The sequence below is a fragment of the Falco punctatus genome (genome assembly GCF_963210335.1).
Source record: "Falco punctatus genome assembly, chromosome: 8".
NCBI lineage: Eukaryota > Metazoa > Chordata > Aves > Falconiformes > Falconidae > Falco > Falco punctatus.
The window spans coordinates 8,390,692-8,403,648 of NC_137588.1; the positions used below are offsets into that span (position 1 = coordinate 8,390,692).

The 12,957-nt window shown below is 46.5% G+C and overlaps 1 long non-coding RNA gene across 20 annotated transcripts in view; it reads left to right on the top strand.

Moving 5' to 3' along the window:
* The window catches only part of LOC308068744, a 111,875-nt gene that overhangs the window by 64,173 nt on the left and 34,745 nt on the right, over positions 1 to 12,957 (top strand). For 19 of the 20 annotated variants that reach the window (XR_013930088.1, XR_013930089.1, XR_013930090.1 and 16 more), the window contains one exon: positions 1 to 12,957. This exon is cut by the window's right edge. The exons of the other annotated variant lie outside the window; for it this stretch is intronic. This is a non-coding gene — a long non-coding RNA (uncharacterized lncRNA). 20 annotated transcript variants of the gene reach the window in all.

The window sequence follows — 12,957 nt, forward strand, 5'->3', positions numbered from 1 at the left end:
GGGACAGGTTCAGAGCAGAAGCATGGGGTCCTGCTCCCGGTCCATGTCCAGAGGATGCTCCCGGCTGTTCAGCAGAAGGGGAACACAGCTGCAGCTCTGCGCTCTGCGAGGTCTTCCCAGAGGAAACTTCTTGACTACTCACACAGAGAAACATTAGGAAGAAGTCTGATAATTTCAAGTATTTGTGAGTGGGAACTTTTTTTGGGAGAGTTTCATCGGTGCAGTAAATATTTGGTCACCTAAGAGATTTCCTGCACATCATTTGTCTTCTGATTGAATGCTCTGGCTTCATTCCGTAGCTGTTAGTGCACGCAGCCAGTTTTCCCTTCTGGGTCAAAAAGGAGTAAAACCAGCCATGCAACTTAATCTTTCTGTGCCACTTTAGGGGTGGGCTTCTGTACAAATCAAATAAATCAGGGGATGCAGCAAGTGGGGAGGTCTTAAAATTTGCCACATTCGCCATAACAGTGACTCCTTCAAACGTGACAACTGACTGCTAAGCAAAAATCTCGGCTGAAATCACTTAATCACTGCAAGCAGCTTAAAGCTTGAAGCCGGGGAAAAACCCCAAGCAAATAATCCTGTGGTCTTTGGGCAAACAGTCAGATACAAGACTTGCAGCAGCACTGTTGCACTTGGAAGTGCATCTGCTTATTTTACCCAGTGTTATCATTTGGGCTAGTGAAAGCTGTACCCAGCTCTGTAAGCGCTCAGTGCTCAGCTATTCAGACTACTATAATGCTGCTTTAAATGTAGAAGATAGCAAAGACTTCCAAGGAGATCATAGTGAATGCATTTGAAAAATTGCCTACTGCTTACAAAAACAAAAACTCCTCTTGATTCATCTTTAAAAAGAGGAGGAAAGCTGCTGGCTACCTTCTTCACCTCCCTGCAACCCAATAGCATGCTCTCCTTCATACAGGGAAACAGCAAGTCTGTAAAATGTGAATTAAACATCAGAGATATTTTGGGAGAAAAATCCCAACACCAAACATCTGTTCCTGGGTTTCCCGTGGCCAGAAGGGATAGGTCAAGCTTAGTTGGAGTCGAAGTGCCTTTTGCATCCTGGTCCTCCACGCGGCTCTGCACAAGCTCAGCTCTGAGCGGGCGGATAGCCTGTGCTCTTCAAACTAGACACACGCAGGAGCTCTGCCAGGATCCGTGCACAGGGTTTTGAGCTAAAGCAAATGATGGGTTCTGGACCAGACCTCAAAAACTGAATAAGTAAGCTTCTGCTGCAGTGGCTGCCTTTATATTTAAGGTGAAGACAACGTGCAGAAATGGCACATTACTGTGCACAACCATTGCCATCATGAGAAAATAACTACCTGTCCTTACCCAGCTACCAGGCTCACTTTTAATGGAGCCTGTGTGGGGAGGTCAAAGGCTCCCCGTCAGAGAGATTATTACGGAATAAATCAGAGCAGCTCCAAGCGAGCAGCTTTTTTTCATTAGCCAGGGCACAGCAGAGAGATCAGGTATCAGGCGCTCCATCCTGGCTCATCCGCAAGGGAGGGTGGAGGAAGAGCACACCAAAACATGTATCTGCTCTGGAAAACTGTAGTGGACACAGTTAAAAAAAAATATAGATTTTTTCAGCTAGATAGAATGGAATGATTTACTGAAAGTGGACATTGGATGTAGACTTCTCTCCCGTCTGCCCTGCCTGTAAAGTGATCTTTCACACGCTTGTCTTTGGGAAGGTTTTATGAGAGTATGTTGCAGCCTGGGCTTTGCTTGCAAGTCCTTTACTGCCGGGATCATCAGCTTCCCTTCCTCCCCAGGAGGTGTGGTGCAAGGAAGAGAAACAATAATTCCATGGTCCCTGGAGAAGCCAGGGCTGTGCTGTGCCTTGGTCCCTGCCCTGCAACATCACGGGCATTGGGACCCCCTTTTTGGGGGGGAGCGAGGGCAGGCTGGGGGCTCCTAGACAAAGTACCATCCTCAAGTGGATAGATGCCTTTATCGTGGGGTGAATTATCCACTTTAAGGTCTCATTTGGGCTGTGATTCAGGAAAGAGTGATTTGTACTGTCTCTGCCTGGCTGATCCCTGGCAATACAACTTCTGCTGCAAGGATGCACGTTGCTTTAGGCAGGACCGAGGTGGTCTGGATGGAGCCGCAGAACCAGTCGCTGCTGCTGAGAGGTGCTGGTTTCCCTGGGAAATCTGAGGTTATGCTGTGGTCCTCGGGAAACTTAACCTAAATTGGAAAAGGAATAAACTGGAAGAACAATAAAAGCGAGGGAATGGAGCAAAGGGTAAACAGAGCAAGAATCATGCGTAATGTTTCCCTAAATCTGGGTCTGAAAGGCATCTAAATATAACAAATATTGAAAACTTTAATTCTGTCCAGTATAAACAACAACAAAGTGTTGTGTTTTCTTTTTTCCCCCTGCCTGGCAGAGAAATAGGAAAAAATTCCTTTCCAATCCCACAGGCAAATCGAGGACAGGATGAAACCCTGCCCCACGCTGTGGCATAGCCTTTCTTAACCTTTCAGGATGCTCGGGGCAGCGTCTGGACATGGCCCCATTGAGCCCAGCTTCCCAGTTCACACTGGTTGGGCTGGGAATATCTGAGCATCTGCAGACTGCTCTCGCCAGCACAGCCTTGAAGGAGCACAGAACCAAACCCACCCTATATCATTAGCAGACCCTTTTACGGCTGCAGCTCAAGCCAGAGTTTTCCCCTTAGTGAAGGAGCACAGGGCTGAGGAAATTTGCGGCAATAACATCTGGCTGCTCTGACCAGCTGTGAGATTTTTAACTGTGTGTGGTTGTCCAAGAGAGCTGGAAAGACCCTGTCCCAAACTGTGTCAGCTCAGAGTTGTAATAAGGGTGGGGGTTTTTTTCATTATCTTGAGGAGGGCAGTGGAGGTAGAGCAGATATCAGGAAGGGCAGCCAAAACCACGGAGAGGACAGAGCCCTTCCAGGATGGACTGGAAATGCTGGGGCTACTCAGGCTGGAGGTGGATGATGGAGATCTGCAAAATCGTAATGGCAGTGGGAAAAGCAAATCGGGGAATATTGCTTCCTCGGTGGATGCAGGCAGGAGCTGGAGCTGCTGGAGGCATCTGAGGGGGAGGGCAGCAGTGCTCATGGATCACCCAAACAAGCATCCCCTATTGCTGTAGAAGACCGAGTGCTGGGCTAGGTGGGCCCTCGGGCTGTCAGGGGCTGGCAGGGTATTTCCCATATTGTTAAGTCCTCAGGCTTGAGATGGCATCTATCTTTTTGAATACTGAAGGTCAGAGATCTTTGCACTCGTTTTCCAAACCTTGCTGGTTCTTCTTGTTTTAAAAGCTCACCACGAACCCCTGCAATGTATTCATAGTGCCGTGCTGTGGCCAGTTAATCTCCCTGTATTGTATATGGGGGGACAGAGGTAGCGGCTTCCCCAGGCACTCATTCCCCTGAACAAAGCCCTTCTCTGCATATCTCCACTGAGCCAGCTCACTCATTTTAGTAGGTCATCGGCTGGCAAAATGCCTTCCAACCTTCGTAGAATATTTCAGGTTGGAAGGGACCATAAGGATCGCCAAGTCCAACTCCATTAAAGGAAAACAAACCTACCTTCTCTTTAACCTCAACCCTTTGTTCTAAAACCATTTGGTTTTGTCTTAGCTCATCCTCTTCCTCATCCCACCACCCCTGAGGCATTGAACTGAACTCTCTGCGCTGGGGCTGGGCTCTGTGACCCCAGTCGATGACTGGGTGTAGGTCCTCTTCACACTGCCGATGACTTCGGGTACTGATGGGTGACACGCTGCCCACCTGCAGAGGGTCCTGCTGGGCAGATCCCCGGGGCTGAGCCTGGCTGACTCGTGGTGAATGCAGAGGAGAGGGGCTGATTTGCAGGGTGGAATTCAGCGTACAGCTAACCCACAGCAAATGTTAAACTCCTCATGCTGTGTGGTTAATACAAACTCCCCTGACAGAGGCAGTGCTTAAAACTGTATCGGATTAGGTTGCAAAGACCAAGAGCTAATGCGATACAGCAGAAAAGTGGGGGTGCAGAAGGAGATCCTTAACTGGTAAAAATGGGGGTGGAGTAGTAAGAGTTTACACCCGAAATCTTTTTCTCCTCTCAGCTCAGAAGTTTTGGCTTTTGCAATAGCCTTCCTCCTCTAAGGCCAAGGGTATGCGAAAAAAGGAGATGCCAGCAGAAGCTGGTGACCGGCTGTGGACTCAGCTGGGTAAAGAAATCCCTCAAACACGAAAGCCGGAATTTGAGGGTCTTTTCGTGTCATCTATTTCTGATGTCCCAGAGCTGATGGTGGGAACGCTACCTTGATGTTTCCAGCATATCTGGAGGCAGGAAGAAAGTTTTTAGGAGCAGATGAATTGCTGCTGTAAAATACAGAATGTTGTGAATGAATCATGTTTACAGTAGTGCAGATGTTGGCGTGTTAATAACATTGGAAGAAACTTAGAATGCGTGCAAACTCCTCATTTTGGTAGATTTAATTCAGGCTTAGAATAAACTGCCAGGTAGAGATAAACAGCCAACAACCAAACATAAGCTGGTCTTTGCTGTGCTATGTAGAGTTAGGCTGCAGATTTGTCCCGCGGTGGGCTGCATCGCAGCAGGTTTGGTGCTTAAAATAGATGTGGCTTCTTGGTAGGAGAGAAATTCCCACCTGCAGGTAAAAGCTAATAGCAAGCTCCTAGGCATCAGAAAGAAACCTTCCTGGAAGGGCGGAGTAAGTGGGTTTGTACCCCAGGAATGCACATCGCCCTTAGGTTTGGGTTTGAAGGAGCTTATACTGCTGATGGTTAGAGGCAAGGGACTCGCTGTCGCATGGTTTTGGGGGGACAGGAGTGGTTGACGGGTGGTGAAGTGAGAGTTTTTCCAAATATGTGGCCAAGACACTGAAGATAAACAGTGTTAACAAAGCAGTGAATAAACAAAGGATGTCAATATGACCTGATTTCTATCAGTATTCACCAGTATTGAGTCAGTTCCCTGCCATGTGGCCATGGTTTCCTGTTTATACACCGCTTGCAGAGGAGATAGTCACAACAAAAACTGTACCAATCGGTGTCTGTAATTTTCTTATTTCTAGAGCTAAAACCAGCCCCCATTTCTGCAGACATGATGGAGTGGTGAAACTCTTGCTGCCTGCTGTGATCAAGCATGGGTGACTGGGCATCAGTTCTGATTCCCAGGTCCTGTAATCTAGCCACATCTTGTTAAAATCTGAAATAATTCAGTTAATTTAAATAGGGGAGAAAGTGTCATATGCTTGCAAGAAAAAAGACAATAAATTAATTCTCTGTAATTTTTGTTGTTTCTTGTTTGACATCTGATGACAGGCGTCTCTGGAGTCAATCTTAGGAACATATGTACAAAGCTGTTTAAGGGAAAATTCTGCCTTATCATCTGTAATAATTTATACTCCCAAGGCTGCTTATCTTGTGCTGACTGGTGGGACCTCTGTGTGCAAGCTGAGCTTCTGTAATTAACCTTATTCCAGAAGATGGATACTTCTGGTACCTCCTTTGGTGCTCTTGATGGGAGAAACCTAGATCGATCAGTCATCGCTTCCCTCTCCCGCACGGCATGAGGGAATCTGCACAGGTCTTCAAATTTCCCTGCCAAAAGAAAGTGAAAACCTCACGCAGTTTTGACAGAGGATACTTGAAAGAAAGAAAGAAGAGAGTCTTTGTGGGATTATGGTAATGCAAGGTCTCTCAGAAACACCCAGCCCCAGTCTACACTACCCATGCCAGGCTTGATAGGACTTGTGGGGATGACTGTGAAGGGGTGATGTTACTTTTAAGGCATTATCCCACAGAAACATCTGCTCTGGGTCTGGTAGTTGCTCTGTATTTACTAACCCTCGGTGGAGCCCTCATTGCATGAACCTGTGCAGACCTCACAGCATGACCACCATGGGCTGGAACTGTTTAGTGCTGAGAGACGTAATGGGACATGTGGAGTTAGATGCTCCCCAGGCTCCTCCCAGCTCTGCAGCTGATCCGTCTCCTCCATCTGCTCACGAGCTGTTGTGCAGTCCCTCCCAGTCACACCTTCCCAGGGCAGGAATCGCCAGAAGAGAGTTATGTGCTTACAGCTCCTCTTTTTGGCTTCTGCTGTCTTGGAAACTGAATGACATAGGTGATGAACCAAAGATGTTACAGAAAGGGAGTGATCACAGAGCTTGCTTTTTCAAAAAATAAGAGATTGTCATATGGGTCCCTTTCTTGGAGATCAGAACTGCCACAAAGTTTGGCAAAGCTTTCATTGGAGCAACGAAGGGCAAAATAAGGAAAGATGAATCTATTTTACTTTTTAAAAAAATAAAAAATTGAGTTACTTGGTGAGGTCTGCAGTAATTTTATTTTTTTTTTTTACATTGTCCAAGTTTTGTTTACCTTTGTGTCAATCTTGTGAGGATTTTGACTCTATTTTAGTGGCATATGAAGAATTTCCTGTTTGTTTGTATTTTAAGGAACTTGATGAGTATTTCCATATAAAGAAGCAGGTCTGAAAGAGAGGGTTTGTCTCAGGGAGGAGAATATTTTCCATTTTCCAGGATACCCTGAGACGATGCTACATACTCAGCCACAGAGATGCTGGCTTGCAGAAGCACTGGTGGCCAGATATGGAGGCAGGCTAAGTGATGCTCTCTTTCTGCTCAAGCATCCATGCTGCTGTTCATCTGCACACAGAAAGTCAAGCCTTATCCTTGCCAAGTGGCTTTAATACGATATCATCAATCCATACCGCAAACAATTAGCACTGTGGCAGTGCGAGGCACAGCTTTGACAGGGTCATTTATGAAAGTCTAAATACAGGGAGAGGAAAGCAGCAAAACTGTCAAGCCACCCCATTTCCTCTTTGTTCCACAACAAGAGCCAAGGTTATGGCTTGAACAATGGATTAACTAAAAAATTACAGGCACAGAAAACCCTGGAAAAATGAGGGAGGAAGAAGTTTCACTCCCACCTTAAGAACATCTGATGTGGGGCTGCTGGGCGAGGCAGAAGATAGGCAGAAGCCACCTTCACCAAGGAAGGCTTTAAAAAATTGAGGAGTTCTTGTTGGAAGGCTCAAGGAGAGAAAAGAAGAGCCAGAAGAATGCTCATCCTCCGCCTTGGTGGCTTTAGGAGCCACCGGTCCGTGCAGCCAGTAGGTCAGGCCAAGTTCAGCAGTTAATGCCTGAACTCTCCCCAAAGTGACTCCTTTCTCTTGCATATGCGTTGGCTTACGATAATCATTTCAGTTTGTTTTTATACACCATAATTACTTTGCTCTGCGGAAACACGCCTGAAACAACTGCAAAAATGCTGGAGTTAAGGCATTTCTGGAGTGGGGGTTTCCTAATCCCTGAATCCCAAGAGATGCGCTTAGTTTTTGAGGCTCACTCTGCTTTTGGCCCCAGGTGAGGATAACACTCAAATCCATCCCTGCTCCTCGCCTCTCAGCCAGCGTTGCTGCTGCATTTCACCTCGCTGAGACCAGATGCAGTGGGGAGGACAAGTCAAAAAGCCAGAGCACCGCTATGAGTTAAGCTGGGGCTCAGCATCCTTGCAGCCACACGGTTGAATTCCAAAGATCCCTTTTCTTTCTTCGGCGTATGCTGTGTTAATTTGTCAAGTTTTATCTATTTCTGCTACCCTAGCAGCTGCAGCGTGTGTAAAATACTCCCGGCTCCACCAGCCTTGGGCTGGAAAAGCAACAAAAGCGGAGGCCTTCAGCCTTTTTCATGTAAATGGTTTTTTCAGGGTGTAATTGTCTCGCAAACCCAACTGAAGGCACTTAAATTGGTTTAAAGGTTTGCAGTTACATGATTTTGACAGCTCCAGCCATACCCAGCTTGTTCTGGTATTCGTGGGCTCGTCACATGGATTTTTACTGTCAAACGGAGCTTTTTTTTCTATCGCCTAACATCAGTTAATAGGCACTTAAGATGAAGTAATTTCCTTTTTATTTTCTTACTCGGTCTCTGCTGATCAATGTGGGATGAGATCACCTGAATTTTATTTGAGGGGTCAAAGGAAAAATTGGCAACATCTACCTAGGGCTTTCCCGCTCCCCACACCACCACCAACCCCCCCCCCCCCCCTTCTCTTTGAACAGGGTGGGATTTCTGCAGAACAATTAACATTCATTTGCTAAGTGGTTTTGCAAGCATATTTACAAGAAATGCAAAACTTCCAGGACTATGGTGGCTTTGTTTTCTACCCTTCACCTAACTTTAGCCCCTTGATTCTGCAGTTTTTATGTACGTGCCTAAGTCTCAGCTCATGCCAAGGCAACTGAGAGATTGCATGCCTAAAGCGGAACATATCTGCAAACCTCCCTAAGGTGGAAGTGCTAAGATAAAAGAGATCTTAAGCTTTTTGAAAATGCTGATGTATCACAGCTTAAAAGTAGAGGCTGTTTAGACCTCTCAAGGTGTTGTGCAAGGGAATTTCAGTTGGAGGTGAGGAGCTTGAGAATACCACTGCCCCAGCGGATAAAGTGGGTCTCTGATGTTAGCCTTCCACTAAGATAACCCAAGGAAGCTGACGCCTCCAGGACTGTATTGTTTCACATCAACCCGTCTGCTGGCAGAGCAAAGGCGATAGCAGGGGTGTTGATTTATGAAGTGGTGGCTGAGTTCCCAACCAGAAGCAGCAGAGATGTTTCGTGTGTGAAATATGATGGCTCGGAGGCGTGCGGTCTGCCTTGAGTCCAGATGCGTGTTGAGTTTCTCCAGCCCGGTGAAAGTCACTCACTGATTTGGGAACATCAAAAAAAAAAAAAAAAAAGCCTCTTCCCAGCTGCCTGTTTTTCATGTAACTCATAGGCACAGAGTGACAACAAGATCTCTTTCTTTCTGTTGGGTTTTGCATGAAGTTGGCCAATACATTCAGTAATGATTAAGGGAGCACAGGCAAATACACGTATACTCTCCCTAGGAAATGAATAAAAATGGAATTACTCCTTCCCAACCAATTCATGGACTTCAAAGAAGAAACCCAGCTGAGGGTTGTGGCTGTGGAAAAGATTGGCAAGGGATGGTGAGAAGGGATAAATTTAGCAGGATGGGACAAGCCAACCTGAAGACCCCCTCCCACATCATGAATATAGCCCCTTGAGAGCATTCACTGGGAGAGTCTCCACTTAATTACAGCCTAATTGCTGCTCTGGGTGCAGTTCTCATGCCTTTTGAAGATGTCTTGAGACTGGCCAGTGGAAAACTGCTCTAAAACATGTTTTTTTTAAGATATCAGGCCAAGTTAAAGGAAATGTGCCAAGGAGTCATGGGTAGGATTGGAGCCTATCAAGATGCAGAGATGAGAAAACGTATTATCTTGCTCCCTCAAGTGGGAATAATTAACTGCATTTGAACACGGGTATTGTGAGTCCTGGAAATAGTCATAGGGACAGAAGTAGCAGAAGCAAACTCAGGTATAATTTAACGCTTCTTCTCCTTTTATCCATCATACTTCAGAGCAAAGGGATTTCTGCTGCAGGAGTAACCAAGTCATAGGCGTAATACTAGGGTGGTTTAGGAATGACCTTTCATAATATTAAAAAAAAACATGTTTGAAAATTAAATATCAGAAGAATTATGATGCAGAAATTAGAATTTAATGCAGAGTTTTAAACCTGATAGAAATAAAGAACTCATCCAAAGGACCTGGAAGAAATGATAGCTAATAAGAATTATGGTGGATAACTGCTTTAGTAAATCAGCGTGTTCAAGGAGAACATACAGGAGGTGGGCAAAAGCTTCTTTAGTCTGTAGCTGACCACCTAGCGTGTGGAGAAAGAGATCCAAAGGGGAGGAATGGTCAGGGCTGCCCAAGGTCAGGGGCAAGAGGATCCTACCATGACCACCCAAAGCACCACGTGGCCCCGACCAGGGCTGAGGATACTGCAGGTGCCACCCGCGAGGCAGCGGCTTGGGCTCCAGAGTTGGTGCATTAATAAAATCACCCTTGTTCAAGGTTACGGCATGAGTTGATTGCTTCTGATTAGGGATTTGTATTCAGTTGTGACATCCTGCAATTTTTATTACCTTTATGGTAATAATTGCAAATAATAAAATGACAAACTATTGTAATTAAACTTTAATTAATTACAAATCCATTACTTTTAAGTTTATTCATGGTAAGGACAATGATACTGAAAACAATTCATTAAAGCACTTGATATGTAAATTGTGAAGTAAGGCATTAATATCAGGCAGCTCATGTATTCACTTTCTGCATAGCAGTAGAGGATTTGTTTAAGGAAAGACAGCTCCCCTGGCTGATTTTAAGTGCTTGCTTTAGGGAGCAGAGAAATAACCGGATACTCACGAGCTGAAATTATTCCCAAAGTCAGGGTCTGCATCCTCTAAAGCAAAACGCTAAGCAAGCAGAAAAGATATCCCTGCCCAGGCTTGCTACTGTGCATGGCTAATCACTTTAACAGCCGCAGGGAGACGTGGCAATGCTCTAGTGAGGTGGGATGGAGGGCAGTTCTCTCAGTCTGCATGCTTCAGTCCCAACGGGTAACCCTACGTAGGCAGTGCTCAGGGAGAGGGTCAGCATTGCTCTTGTAACACCAGGCAAGCAAAGCACCCTTTGCTTCAGCTATAAACACCTCCCCACCTCCCCCCAAACCACTACATTTTTATCCTACAGAACTGGTGCTTTTCTGGCAGGGCAGCAAACCTTTTATCCTGGCACTCTAAACTGAAATAATCTCATTTGTGATGGTCTATTTGTCTTCAGCTTTTGCTGACTTAATTCAGTGTAACAAGCTGAGCTGGACTCTGCTTCCCCCAGATAAGCTGAGCACAGACCGCTGTGTGTCACCACAGTAAGTGGTCCGTGTCAGGTACAGGATGCTAATGGTATGATGCAAGTCCGTATCATACTATTCACATTCAGAAAGTCTCGTCCTTGGCCCTAAAGGAGTATCTTCTGCAGCAGAAGTGCCCTGTGTACCATCTCCACTGTGGTTCCTTCTCCCCAGGCAGCAGAGACGAGTCATTGCTGCTGGGTCAGGCCATGTGCTGCAGGTAAACGGCACATGGGTATTTTATTTGCCTCCTCTACTCCGTGGGAATGGGCTGCAGTCTTCACACAGAAAAGCAAAAGGATTGAGAAATGCACAGCAAAATGCTCAGGGATGCTCAGCCCTGGAAGGCGCAGGCTGCACGATACAAAGAGTGCTGGAGGGATGCGCTGCTGCTGAGCACAGCCTTCCTCGGAAAAGCTGGTTCGGCACCATCTCTCACAGTTAGCAGCTTTGTCCACCTCCTTCCAACAGCCTGTGGCACGCTGGCCTGGTGGAGGTCACTGTAAAGCTCTTTTCTTTCCTCTATTGCTATTTTCAGGTGGAGGCATCAGCACCGTGCTGGGAAGCACAAGATAATATTAGAATTCTGCTAAAGGGGTCTGGCATTTTACAGCAGCACCCTCTGTGCTCCTAGTTGTCTGCAGCCCATGTGTAATTCTATCGAACTTTTGCAAGCTAGTGGAAGAAGAAGCTTTTCTGTCAAGGGGGAAGGCAGGAATAAAGGGGAGACGCGATCAGACAGAAAGGCACCTCCAGCTCGGACAAGGAGAGCCTAAAGCAGGGAGGCACACCCAAGGTTAATAACATGTTGCTCCACCAGCTTCTATCTAATCTTGGAAAACGTCCTCTGCTGCAAAGAAAAATGGGAAAGTGATTATGTGACTTGAAATAAGGTCCTGCTCTACTGTCTAGACAGCTTTAAAAAACATCAAGCTAGGGTGTTCCTATTTATGAAAAATGCAGCTGTATTTCTGCCTTCCTCGAGCGAGAGAAGAAAGTGGTGCACTTGAGGTCATTTGGCTGCAGTGCGCTTGCTGAGCCTGTCCATGGGAATTTATTCCTCTCTCTTTCTTTATTTGTTTTATTCCTTGTGCTGCACAGCTTGTGCTTCCAACCTGCCATCTCCAGCCCTCTCGGCCGCTGAGCTCGGTCCTCAGGGAGGCAGAGGGGGGGGCTGCCTGCACCCCGCTGCCAGCCCAGTGGGGCTGCCTGCACGGGGACAACCTGTCAGACCAGCGTCCCTGCGAGGGTCCACAAGCCAGGGTGGCTGCTGGGTGCTAACCCAGGCTTTTTCCTTGTTGTACTATTGCAGTAGGGATGGCTGCCCAGAGCAAAATTGAAGGCAGCCTCCAGGTCCTTAATAGAGTCTCTTACAGACTCTCTCTTAAATTGGAAGGATTTCATTTGCCCTAAATGCAACCTCGGCAATTCCCTTCTGCTTTTTTTTTTTTTTTTTTCCTTTTTTTCCCCCTAGTAAATTATGTGCATAGGGTTTGACCTTTTCTTTTTCTGATGGGATCTAGGCAGGTGGAATCTGATGCCCAAATTGGCTGGGCAGGATTTTCAGCAGTGCCCAGCACCAGCAGGAGGCCTGCTGCTCAGCATCCTCTGTTAATGGGACTCAGCACCACATCACTGCTAAGGCTCAACCTTGGATGGTCTGAAAAAAACCTCTATTGATCATGGGGCTGTGTCCTACAAAAGGGGGAAATGGGTCAGCAGATATGTTAATCCCAGCTTGATCTAAAGTCTTCGGGACAGGTGGCAACCTTCATTTAATGGAACAATGAGATCATTAGGAATTTGTAATGAACTGTACCCGCAGCCATGAAAGTAGGTCACCCTTACCCCAGGAACACTTCAAAATGAGTCTGTCCCCATTCATGTGCAGCAGCAGAGATGGCCGGGGGCAGACTGACAGCTCTATCTTGGGATTTGCTAACCAGACAATTTTAGGAACAAAACGGGGCAAATGCTAGAGCTGTAAAATGAGTTATAAGATGACTTAAAAAGTGGGCTGATTCAGTTTTAGGCGTCAAGTCTCACTGGTCACAGGCTGTAGCCCTGCTGCCCTGGAGGGTGGCCAGTTTGGGAAGAGCCAGAGTCCCAGGTCAGGGACGGTAATCACCCAGGAAGAAAAGGGAAGAGATCCTTCCTTGGTCCCCAGGC